The 12,527-nt window shown below is 50.5% G+C and overlaps 1 protein-coding gene across 1 annotated transcript in view; it reads left to right on the forward strand.

Annotated features, from left to right (window-relative positions):
• Window positions 1-3,046: 3,046 nt before the first annotated feature.
• Window positions 3,047-12,527, forward strand: part of FBXO2 (F-box protein 2) — a 214,170-nt gene continuing 204,689 nt past the window's right edge. The window contains exon 1 of the mRNA XM_086921312.1: window positions 3,047-3,326. The gene's annotated coding sequence lies outside the window, so the exon portion shown is untranslated. The remainder of the gene's footprint in view (window positions 3,327-12,527) is intronic.

A 12,527-nucleotide genomic window follows, 5' to 3' on the forward strand; every position in this document is an offset into this window, starting at 1 on the left:
TTTTTAGGTGGAGCCTGGGTAGCGCATGCACTGCTCTGTGAGGCATGCTGTATTGAGTAAGGGACTTGAAGCTCCAACCACATTTTTCATTGGCTTGCGTCATTGTCCACTGTAAACTGTGGCTGTTCATTGATCAAAAGGCTTAGTAGTCCCTCCTTAGTACCGCCTTGTCTCATTTTGTAACCTCCCATTTTGACACCCCCTATTATGTGTGTTGTTGCTCAGTAGGCTTTAATTACAGCCTCTGAGCACTATTTTCTCAAATAGCATTGTCTGGTCTGCTGTTGCTGGCAGAAAATTCTCTCTCCTAACTCTTTTTACAATTTTTATAGCATGCATTTCCAATGCAATAGGTCTAGCATTTGCGAGAGTTTAAGCTATTGCATTGTAAATGACAATGCCTTTTATTTTCCTGTTTTAAAAACAACACATAAATAAAAGGCATTGTCATTTACAATAGCTCAAACTCCTCTCCTAAAGGCAAGACCTATTGCATATTAAATGCTTGTTTAGAAATTGTGACTCCACTGGTGCATGTGTGTGCATGCATGCACTGTGTGCCATTCAATCCTACATAACATTGGCTTTACAACTTTCTAGAGCCGCCTGACCTGAATTCATGTTCTTCTCAATGACTTGCCATTGCTGATTCCGTTTCCTTGTGTGATCGTGGACAGGTGGCTAGAGGTAAGTGCGTGCGTCCAAGCAAACCCGCCAAAAGCTGGAGAAGAAATGGATCCGTGAACGAACACCGGAAAGCAACGCAGCCCACAAGAACGCCACCCACAGACACCACTACCTCATCAGATCCGCCAAAAGGGCCTCCTTCAAAGTCCACCTAGACAACAACGCCCACAACAGTAAAGAGCTTTTCAACATCATAAAGGAACTCTCCAACCCCAGCTCCAATACAAACGACATGCCACCTTCGCAAGACCTATGCCACTCAATGGCCACCTTCTTCCACCGCAAGATCGCAGACATCCATGACAGCTTCAATGTCGTGAACACCTCGGCAACCACTGAGACCCCCGCCCCCACGACCACCACCCGCACCAACCACCTGCTCTACTGGACCAACATCAATGACTACAACACCATCAAGATCATGAGCACCGTCCACTTCGGATCCCTGTCAGACCCTTGCCCACACCACATCTTCAACGAAGCCAGCACCACCATCGCACCCCATCTCCGGAAAGCCATCAACATCTCCTTCGAGACAGTGACCTTCCCGGAGAGCTGGAAGCACGCAGAGATCAGCGCATTACTCAAGAAACCCAAGGCAGACTTGCTCCCGTTCCCGGCGAAGGTCATCGAGAAGGCAGTCAACAAACAACTGACCAGCTTCCTCGAGGAGAACAGCATCGTAGACCCTTCCCAGTCCCGGTCATGCAGCAACTACAGCACCGAAACTGCCCTCATCGCCGCCACCGATGACATCAGGGCCCTGCTAGTCAACGGAGAACCTGCGGCCCTCATCCCCCTGGACCTGTCAGCCACCTTCGACACGGTCTGCCACCGCACACTACGAACACGCCTCCACGATGCCGGAATCCAAGAGAAGGCCCTGGACTCGACCACCTCATTCCTCTCCGGCAGAACACAGAGTGTCCGCCTCCCCCCCTTCCGCTTCAAAGCCACCGCGATCATCTGTGGTGTACCCCAGGGCTCATCCCTCAGTCCAATGCTGTTCAACATCTACATGGCACCACTTGCCCACGCCGCCCGACTGCACGACCTCAACATCATCTCCTATTCCGATGACACCCAGCTGATTCTCTCCCTCACCAAGGACCCCCACAGAGACAAAACCAACCTCCACGAAGGAATGAAGGCCGTCGCCAATTGGATGAGGAACAGCCGACTGAAGCTGAACTCGGGCAAGGCGGAGGTCCTCATCCTTGGATCCAACCCCTTGGCCTGGGATGACTCCTGGTGGCCGACTGCACTAGGAACGTCCCCTATGCCCGCACCAACCGCGCAAGCAACCTAGGGGTCATCCTCGACTCCAACCTCTCCATGACGAAGCAGGTCAACGCTGTCTCTTCCTCCTGCTTCAACACCCTCCGCATGTCCGCAGGATCTACAAGTGGATCCCCACCGAAACGAGAAGGACGGTCAACCAGGGCCTCGTCAGCAGTAGACTGGACTACGGAAGCGCCCTCTACGCAGGGCCCTCGGCCAAACTCCTGAAACGGCTCTAACGCATCCAGAACGCCTCCGCACGCCTGATCCTTGACATCCATCGCTGCAGCCACATCACACCCCACCTAAGAGACCTGCACTGGCTCCCCGTCAACAAGAGGATAACCTAACCTTCAAGCTCCTCACCCACGCACACAAGGCCCTCCACAACACCGGACCAGCGTACCTCAACAGCCGACTCAGCTTCTACACCCCCACCCGCCAGCTCCGCTCCACAGACCGCGTCCTCGCCTCTGTCCCCTGCATCCGAGGAGTGACCGCCGGCGGCAGATCATTCTCCCACCTCACCGCCAAGACATGGAACACCTTCCTCATCCGCCTATGGCAGACCCAAGATCAACTGACCTTCAGAAGACTCCTCAAGACCTTGCTCTTCGAACAGTAGCAGCATCCCCCCCCTCCCCCCCTCCCCTTAGCGCCTTGAGACCCTCACGGGTAGGTAGTGCGCTTTACAAATGCTATGATTGATTGATTGATTGCTTCTGAACTCCAAGTACAGGGGGCCCTGCCAAGGTGACTGTCACCGTGCCCCCACCCCAGCCCCCTTAGTCCCTGCGGACTCACAGACATGCGGAGCTCTGCAAGCCTGCCCTTTACTTACTTACCTGCACCAATCCCCTCCACCCATTCTCCTGGCACTCTAAACTAGAGCACAGAATCCTGATGCCACAGGGCGTGGCCGTGGCTGGAAGCGCTGTATATTGGGAAGTCTGTGAGGGATCCATGTTCATGCCCCATGACGATATCCCATTCCCAATCTGCCTCGAATTTTTCCTAACTTCATCCTTCCGGGGGACACCGCACAGATGATGACTCAGGACAGCTGCTGGAAAGGGATGGGCGTGGCGATAGTGATGGTGCTGCAAAGCCCCTGGAGGGCAGCCAGGACCTGACGTCGGAGGCCGAGCTGCAGAGTCACGGCGCGTGAGAGCAGCGCCTGCTCTGCTGCAGACAGGGGCGGGAGGGAGAGAGCTGCGGCAGCCTGGAGGAGCCGGCGTGGAGGAGAGCTGCTCGAAGACGGCAAGGCGAGAGAGGCGCTTTTCACGCTAGCTAAGGAGAGAGGGGTACTCCTTTCACGGCTAGAGGCAGTGCCAGTGTGAGGTCATCGTACAAGCAAGGTAAGAGGAGCGCCCTTGACAGGTGAAAGGTGCGCGAGAGCTCATCACAGAGGCAGGGAGAAACGAGGAGAGCTTTGCACATCAAAGAGATGAGAGTGCATAACAAGGGTCGGAGCAGGGGATGAAAAGTGTGCATGTGTTCTGGTGTATCTAAAGGGGGCGTGGCCTCTGTAATTACGGCCGTGGCTTAAACACATAAACTAAAATTCTGAGATTTGCAGTAGTGTGTGCCACCTGGCCAGTATTTTGGCTCCTATCTGAGCCTTCTGTATTGCACCCAGATATAGTAGACAACAGACATTTTCCTAACAAAAGTCAAAACTATTTGCCTTGTCAATGGTTGTTGGCTCTTTAAGATAAATGACTAACAAGTATGATTTTGTTTCAAATAATATAGAAAATGTTTCAATTCTGAAATTGAGGCAGTGAATTAAACAGAGGTATGCAGAAGGTGTAGTGACCATCAGAGTGTATTAATCCCTCATGTTGGTCATGTGCACCCCTTTTCTTTCCACATCTAGTCCATCTGCATATCTTATACCTCATCTCGTTCATCTTCAGCACCCTGCCTTCACTCTCTCCTGAAAGTGCTTCCTCACATCTTCACCACCTCCTAAACACAGCGCACACACTCACATGCAAGCGCTATATTTTCTTTTACTTTCGCCTTGTCAATAGTTTGACAAGTGTGTACCTCCTTGTCACACATTTTCACATTATCACAATTGCAACAGAAATACGTGACCATTGCTCTGTTCTCGCTGCAGAGAGGCCAAAGACTGGATGACTATGTAATCTGAAGACTTTTGTAACCAACTGACATGCACTGTGAGAGACTCAAGCTCCCTCCAGGCTAAACTCCAGAGCTGTGGCGCATTATACACCTGGAGTCGAGTAAATTCAGAGTATGAACTATACATCAGCATTATCCTACAGGAGGATCAGGGGCGGCCTTAGGCATGTGCAAGCAGTGCACCTGCACAGGGCCACCAAACCCCAGGGGCCACCACGCCAATATATATCCTTAATATAATAATCCTCTGAGGATGGATGCATATTTGTTTGGTGGCCCCTGGCAGGGATTTGGTACCTCTGGCTCTGTTCTACTTCCAAACACCTTCCTGAGCTCCGGGAGGGGGGGTCTGCCCTGCCGGGAACCCCTCTTCCGAGGTCCCCTACCTACGCTCCCTGTCCAGGGCCGCCATGAGCCTAAAGCCGCCCCTGGGAGGATTTACAGAAACAACATCGTGGACATAGTTTACTTAACCGTGTATTCCCTATGAGTGTTAAACATGTGAAATATAAACATGAACTAAATCAAGGACATGGACTACCTTAGCTTTTTACATTCATTCGTCAGAAATAGGTCAGCCAGCGTTTGTGCCAGTTAAGTTAAGGAGATGAATGTAGGGCCATATAAGGACCCATGTCAAGGCCCATTTTTAATTATAGTCGGATCCTGGGCCAGGGTAAGAGGTGAGCTCTTTACAGGGGCCAATGAAAGAAGTGAGCTCTTCAAAGGGGCTTGGTGAGAGGAGAGCTCGCCACAAAGGGAATGTGAATCTAGGACAGCTTACCACATTTAGGGAAATGAGGGTTTATAACATGCCAGAAAACACTGCTTCAGCGCGATTTTATAAAAAAAGGTGGGGGGGTGTAAAAAGAATGCACAAATTAGTTTACACTGGTGAAACACACCTGAAAACAAGTGAGGCCTCTTTTGCTTAGGCTCCCTGTCCCGCTCAATATGCATAGATTAAAGGGCCTGCCCAGCGAGAGAAAGAGAGTAGCACCTCTGCCCCGTTGGTAAAAGGGAGTTAATGGATGCCCATTTACCTCCAGAATGGCCACTCTGGCACACTCTGGTGCCGCTGGTGGTATCCGAACAACACAGAAACAGCCTAAATCGCCCCCCAGGGAGCTCAAAAAAGCATATGGGTACAAAGAGAGGAGGACCGGGCTATTACTACTTAAAGGTAAGTAGAAGGTCCAGCTACAGCTACTGCCCGCAAGATCAAGTTATTACAAAAATGCTGAGCTGTTCCTAGAGAGGAGAGATATGCGTCAAAGGATGTGGAGAATGTTGTACGGGTAAAAAGAGATTACCCCTGGGTATTCATTTTGTTGGATTTAACCCCTTCCATGCTGATGACGAACCCCAGCCGTCATGCACTACGGTGCTCATGTGCTGATGACGGCTGGGGTTCGTCACAGCCGCCCCTGTTCGTGTTGTTTACAGCACACCAGGGGAATCGCGGCCGCATGGTAGGGGTTAATGCCCTCACACACCTTTTCAGGTGTCATGCTTCATCATTTGGGCTTGCTCCTTGTTGGGTCGGCGGTGCAATACCCAACGGGCGACACCTCAAAGAGCGGCTCTTTAGCGGAGATCTTTTTCCAACAGCCGTTTGGATGAAGTGCGGGTGTGGGGCCAGTAAGGATTGTAGACGTATTGTGGGTGGTTAAAATAAAGCTAGGGGTACCAAGGAATAATTTATTCTGGCGGTCCGCTGCTTTAACTAAAATCAAATTCTAGAGGGTGAGTCTGGAATATTATGCTTCCAGGGACCTTCCAGAGAGTGCTAAAATCAAACCAGACGGCTGTTTGAGGTGTCGCCCGTTGGGTATTGCACCGCCGACCCAACGAGGAGCAAGCCCAAATGATGAAGCATGACACCTGCAAAGGTGTGTGAGGGCATTAAATCCAACAAAATGGATACCCAGGGGTAATCTCTTTTTACTCCTACAACATTCTCCACATCCCTTGACGCATATCTCTCCTCTCTAGGAACAGCTCAGCATTTTTGTAATAACTTGCTCAAAAAAGCAGCTTGTAGCTGGAATTCAGATACCAGCCCCTCAGGCATTGCCCAAGTGCCCGCATTACCAATCCCACCCTGTATGGGAGAAGGTGAGAAGAAAGGTGCCAGTGTGACAGGAGAACTCTCCAAGGGATAGGTTGGTGGAAAGCAGACAAGGCAAGGTGAGTGTCCAGCTTTTCAGAGGGACAAGGAAAAAGGAGAGCTCTTCAAAGAGGTCAAGATCAAAGGCGAGCTCTTCACGGGGTCTAGGGTGAAGGAAACTATATCACTGAAGATAGAGTGACAGTAGAGCTCTGTAAGCTTCCGAAAGAGAGAGAAGACTAAAGGTGAGGTGAGAGGTCGTAACACTGACTATCGGCACAGGAGAGCTCCTCGGGTACCAAAGTGGAGGACATTGCATCACAGGAGCCTAGGAAGAGAGCTCTTCACACTAGCGAAGGATAGAGAGGGCTTCATCGCCGAGGTCAAGGGTGAGAGTAGGGCTCTCTAGGAGAAGCGCTAGCTAAGGAGCCAGGGGAGCTCATCACAGAATCCTAGAAGAAACATTAGCTAAGGAGAGAGGGGGACTCCCTACAGAAGCCTAGGATGACAGCTCTTCACACTAGATAAAGAGAGAGGGAGCCTCATCACCGAGGTCAAGGTAAGTGTGGGCCAAAAATCTGTTCCGCTCATGGAATTTGCGGATTTTCGGCAATTTCGCGATCCGCGCGAAATTGCCAAAAAATCCGCAAATCCGCTCGCGGGTGGATTTTTTTTTTGGGGCCCACAGGAAGCACAGTTAACAATGCAGGTGCTCGAGTTGAAGCTAAGTTTGTATCCACTTTAAAATGGCGCCGGCAAGCTGCCAGAGTTGAAGTTGCTTACTTGTAAGTTGCAACTTCAATTCTGGCAGCTTGCCGGCGCCATTCTAAAATGGTTACAAAGTTAGCTTTGACTCAGGCACCTGCCTTAACTCTGTAAGTGCTTCCTCTGGGCCAAAAATTAAACCTCAACAGAAAGCACTTACAGATATAAATAAAGCAGGTCCCCGAGTTGAAGCTCAAATTCAGTAACGTTTTAATCAGCCCAAAACATTAATGATCACGGTCGAGGCTGGGCAAGTGTGCTTTAACCCCATATTTGCAGTTGGAGATTAGCAGTAATACTCGAGGGAGGTCTTTGAATCCCTGAGTTTCTCTAGCGCAACCCCTGTGAAGTTCCTGTGACCAGGAGGCTGCTTTCTCCTCACCTGCTGCCCTGCTCCCTCTCTGACCTTATACACAAGAGGCATTTGACACGCATAGAAGCCCCGCACCACATACTAGCGGTATCAAACGTCTTCCCGTCCTTTCCCAATCCCAACTATGATGGACAGCTCACTCAAGGAACCTCGGCGCGGTGGCAAGTTACAGGCACACATGGTCAGTGGAGACAAATCTTCTGGCCCTTTACGCCGCTGCAGTGTAGGAAAAGCACTATACATTTACCCAACGAGGTAGCACTTACTGATTAGCCAGTAGAAAGTACTCCAGTTGAGTAGAGGTATTGCACAAAATGGTGGCATCTTCGTGGATAACTATGCAGGGCAGGATTCATTCTGGCACGAGGCTCCTGTCACAAAAAGTAAACCTCAACAGTAAGCACTTACAGATATAAATAAAGCAGATGCCCGAGTTGAAGCTCAAATTCAGTAACGTTTTAATCAGCCCAAAACATTAGTGAGCACGGTCGAGGCTAGGCAAGTGTGCTTTAACCCTATATCTGCCGTCGGAAATTAGCAGTAATACTCAAGGGAGGTCTTTGAATCCATGGGTTTCTCGAGCGCAACCCCCGTGTAGTTCCTGTGACCGGGAGGCTGCTTTCTCCCCACCTGCTGCCCTGTTTGCTCTCTGACCTTATACACAAGAGGCATGTGAACACGCATAGAAGCCCCGCACCACACACTAGCGGTATCAAACGTCTTCCCGCCCTTTCCCAACTATAATGGTCAGCTCACTCAAGGGATCTCAGCGCCTTTTGGCGCGGTGGCAAAGTTACAGGTACACATGGTCAGTGGAGACAAATCTTCTGGCCCTTTACGCAGCTGCAGTGTAGGAAAAGCACTATACATTTATCCAACGAGGTAGCACTTACTGATTAGACAGTAGAAAGTACTCCAGTTGAGTAGATGGAAATCGCAAAAAATCTGCAAGTTCGCGGGAAAATCTGCAAATTCACTGACTTTTTTGAGATCCGTAAAATTCGCCCATACTTAGGTCAAGAATGATAGCCGGACTCTAGGAGAAGCATTAGCTAAGGAGCTAGGGAAGCTTATAACAAGAGCCTAGAAATACTAGCAAAAGAGAGAGGGGAGCTCATCAGAGAAGCCTAGGAGAAGCACTAGCTAAGGTGCTAGGGCATCTCATAACAGAAGCCTAGAAGCACTAGCTAATCAGAGAGGGGCGCTCATCAGAGAAGCCTAGGAGAAGCGCTAATTAAGGAGCTTGGGGAGCTCATCACGGAAGCCTGGGAAAAGCTCTAGCTAAGGAGAGATGGGAGCTCATCATAGAATCTTAGCAGAAGTGCTAGCTTAAGAGAGAGGCTCATCACAGAAGCCTAGGAGAAGCACTAGCTATGAATCTAGGGGAGCTCATCACTGAATCCTAGAAGCACTTGCTAAGGAGAGAGGGAGAGTCATCACCAAGAACAAGGGTCAGAGTAAGACTCGTTTGAAGAAGCACTAGCTAAGGAGAGGGATGAGCTCATTACGGAAGCCTAGGAGAAGCTCTAGCTAAGGAGCGAGTGGACCTCATCACAGAAGCCTAGGAGAAGCTCTAGCTAAGGAGCGAGTGGACCTCATCACAGAAGCCTAGGAGAAGCTCTAGCTAAGAAGCTAGGGGAGCTCATCACTGAAGCCTAGGAGAAGCACTATCTAATGAGAGAGGGGAGCTCATCAGAGAAGTCTAGGAGAAGCACTAACTGAGGAGAGAGGGGAGCTCATCACAGAAGCTTGGAAGCACTAGCTAAACAGAGAGGGGAGTTCATGAGAGAAGCCTAGAAGAAGCGCTAACTAAGGAGCTAGGGGAGTTGATTACAGATACCTAGGAGAAGCACTAGCTGAGGAGCAAGGGGAGCTAATCAGAGAAGCCTGGGAAAAGCACTAGCTAAGGAGCTAGGGGAACACATCACAGAAGCCTAGGATAAGCAGTAACTGAGGAGCTAGGTGAGCTCATCACAGAAGCCTAGCAGAAGGGCTAGCGAAGGACAGAAGAGAGCTCCGCACAGAAGCCTAGGAGAGATGCTAGCTAAGGAGAGAGGGGAGCTCTTCACAGAAGCCTAGGAGAAGCACTATCTATGGAGCTAGGGGAGTTAATCACAGAAGCCTAGGAGAAGCGCATGCCAAGGAGGTAGGGAACTCATCACAGAGTGCTAGGAGAAGCACTAGCCAAGGAGAGAGTGCAGCTCATCACAGTAGCCCAGTAGAAGCGCTAGCTAAGGAGAGAGAGGAGCTCATCAGAGAAGCCTGGGAGAAGCACTAGCTGAGGAGCTCGGGGAGCTCATCAAAGATGCCTAGGAAAAGCACTAGCTAAGTAACTAGGGGAGCTCATCACAGAAGACTAGGAGAAGCACTAGCTAAGGAGCTAGGAGAGCTCATCACAGAAGCCTGGGAAAAGCAGTAGCTAAGGAGCTAGGGGAGCTCATCACAGAAGCCTAGAAGAAGTGCAAGCTAAAGAGAGAGGGGTATTCATCACCAAGGTCAAGGGTGAGAGCAAAACTCGTTAGGAGAAGCACTAGCTAAGGAGCTAGGGAGGATCATCACAGAAGCCTAGAAGCACTAGCTTAAGAACTAGGGGAGGTCTTCACAGTATCCTAGCGGAAGCACTTTCTAAGGAGAGAGGTGAGCTCATCACAAAAGTCTAGGAGAAGCACTAGCTAAGGAGAGAGGGGAACTCATCACAGAAGCCTCGGAGAAGCACTAGCTAAGGAGAGAGGGGAGCTCATCAGAGAAGCCTAGGAGAAGCGCTAGCTAAGGAGCTAGTGGAGCTAATCACAGAAGCCTAGGAGAAGCACTAGTTAAAGAGAGAGGGGTGCTCATCACAGAAGCCTGGGAGAGGCACTAGCTAAGGAGCTAGGAGAGCTCATCACAGAAGCCAATGAGAAGCACTAGCTAAGGAGAGAGGGGGATTCATCACCAAGGTCAAGGGTGAGAGCAAAACTCATTAGGAGAAGCACTAGCTAAGGAGCTAGGGAGGATCATCACAGAAGCCTAGAAGCACTAGCTTAGGAACTAGGGGAGGTCTTCACAGTATCCTAGCGGAAGCACTTTCTAAGGAGAGAGGTGAGCTCATCAAAAAAGGGTAGGAGAAGCACTAGCTAAGGAGAGAGGGGAGCTCATCAGAGAAGCATAGGAGAAGTGCGAGCTAAGGAGCTAGGGGGGCTCATCACCGAAGCCCGGGAGAAGCACTAGCTAAGGAGAGAGGGGTGCTCATCACAGAAGCCTGGGAGAGGCACTAGCTAAGGAGAGAGGGGAGCTCATCGCAGAAGCCTAGGAGAAGCACTAGCTAAGGAGAGAGGGGAGCTCATCACAGAAGCATAGGAGAAGTGCTAGCTAAGGAGCTAGGGGGGCTCATCACAGAAGCCTAGGAGAAGCACTAGCTATGGAGAGAGGGGAGCTCATCACAGAAGCATAGGAGAAGTGCTAGCTAAGGAGCTAGGGGGGCTCATCACAGAAGCCTAGGAGAAGCACTAGCTATGGAGAGAGGGGGATTCATCACCAAGTCAAGGGTGAGAGCAAAACTCATTAGGAGAAGCACTAGCTAAAGAGCTAGGAAAGCTCATCACAGAAGCCTAGAAGCACTAGCTTAGGAGCTAGTGGAGGTCTTCACAGTATCCTAGCGGAAGCACTTTCTAAGGAGAGAGGTGAGCTCATCACAAAACCCTAGCCCTAGGAGAAGCGCTAGCTAAGGAGAGAGGGGAACTCATCACAGAAGCATAGGAGAAGTGCTAGCTAAGGAGCTAGGGGGCTCATCACAGAAGCCCGGAATCAGCACTAGCTAAGGAGAGAGGGGAGCTAATCACAGAAGCCTCGGAGAAGCACTAGCTAAGGAGAGAGGGGAGCTCTTCAGAGAAGCCTAGGAGAAGCGCTAGCTAAGGAGCTAGGGGAGCTAATCACAGAAGCCTAGGAGAAGTACAAGCTAAGGAGCTAGGGGAGGTCAGCACAGAAGCCTGGGAAAAGCAGTAGCTAAGGAGCTAGGGGAGCTCATCACAGAAGTCTAGGAGAAGCACTAGTTAGGGAGCAAGGGGAGATCATCACAGAAGCTTGGGAGAAACACTAGCTAAGGAGCTAGGAGACCTCATTACAGACTCCTAGCTGAAGCACTCAATAAGGAGAGAGCTGGGGATTCAGCACCGAGGTCAAGGGTGGGAGTAAGACTTGTTGAATGAATGAATGAATGAAGTGGAATTTGTAACGCGCAACTATGCCCAATGGGCGTCAAGGCGCCTAACTCAAATAACTAGCTGAGGGCAATCAGATAAAGGAGCTTACTGATATGCTTTAATGAAACAACAGGTTTTCAACGCTTTCCCGAAGAGATCAAGTGAAGGCTGTGATTTGATCTCCAGGGGAAGTGTGTTCCATAACTGGGGTGCCAGAATGGAGAAGGCCTTGCTCCCCCATCTAGCCTTCTTAGCGCGTGTTAGGAGAAGCACCAGCTAAAGTGCTGGGAAAGCTCACTCACAGAAGCCTAGAAGCACTAGCTAAGGAGCTAAGGGAGCTCTTCACAAAATCCTAGCAGAAGCACTAGCTAAGGAGAGAGGGGAGCTCGTCAAAGAAGCCTAGGAGAAGCGCTAGCTACGGAGACAGCGGAGCTCATCATAGAAGCCTAGGAGAAGTGCTAGCTAAGGAGCTAGGGGAGCTCTTCACAGAAGTGCAGGAGAAGCAGTAGCTAAGGAGCTAGGGGAGCTCATCACAGAAGTCTAGCAGAAGCACTAGCTAAGGAAAGTGGAGAGCTCCGCACAGAAGCCTAGTAAAAGAGAGAGGGGAGCTCTTCACAGAATCCTAGAAGAAGCACTATCTATGGAGCTAGGGGAAGTAATCACAGAATCTTAGGAGAAGCGCATGCCAAGGAGCTAGGGAACTCATCACAGAGGGCTAGGAGAAGCACTAGCCAAGGAGAGAGTGGAGCTCATCACAGTAGCCCAGTAGAAGCGCTAGCTAAGGAGAGAGAGGAGCTCATCAGAGAAGCCTAGGAGAAGCGCTAGCTAAGGAGCTAGTGGAGCTAATCATAGAAGCCTAGGAGAAGCACTAGCTAAAGAGAGAGGGGAGCTCATCACAGAAGCCTGGGAGAGGCGCAAGATAAAGAGAGAGGGGAGCTCATCACAGAAGCCTAGGAGAAGCACTCGCTAAGGAGAGAGGGGG

Source organism: Lissotriton vulgaris, chromosome 5 (genome assembly GCF_964263255.1).
Source record: "Lissotriton vulgaris chromosome 5, aLisVul1.2, whole genome shotgun sequence".
Taxonomy (NCBI): domain Eukaryota; kingdom Metazoa; phylum Chordata; class Amphibia; order Caudata; family Salamandridae; genus Lissotriton; species Lissotriton vulgaris.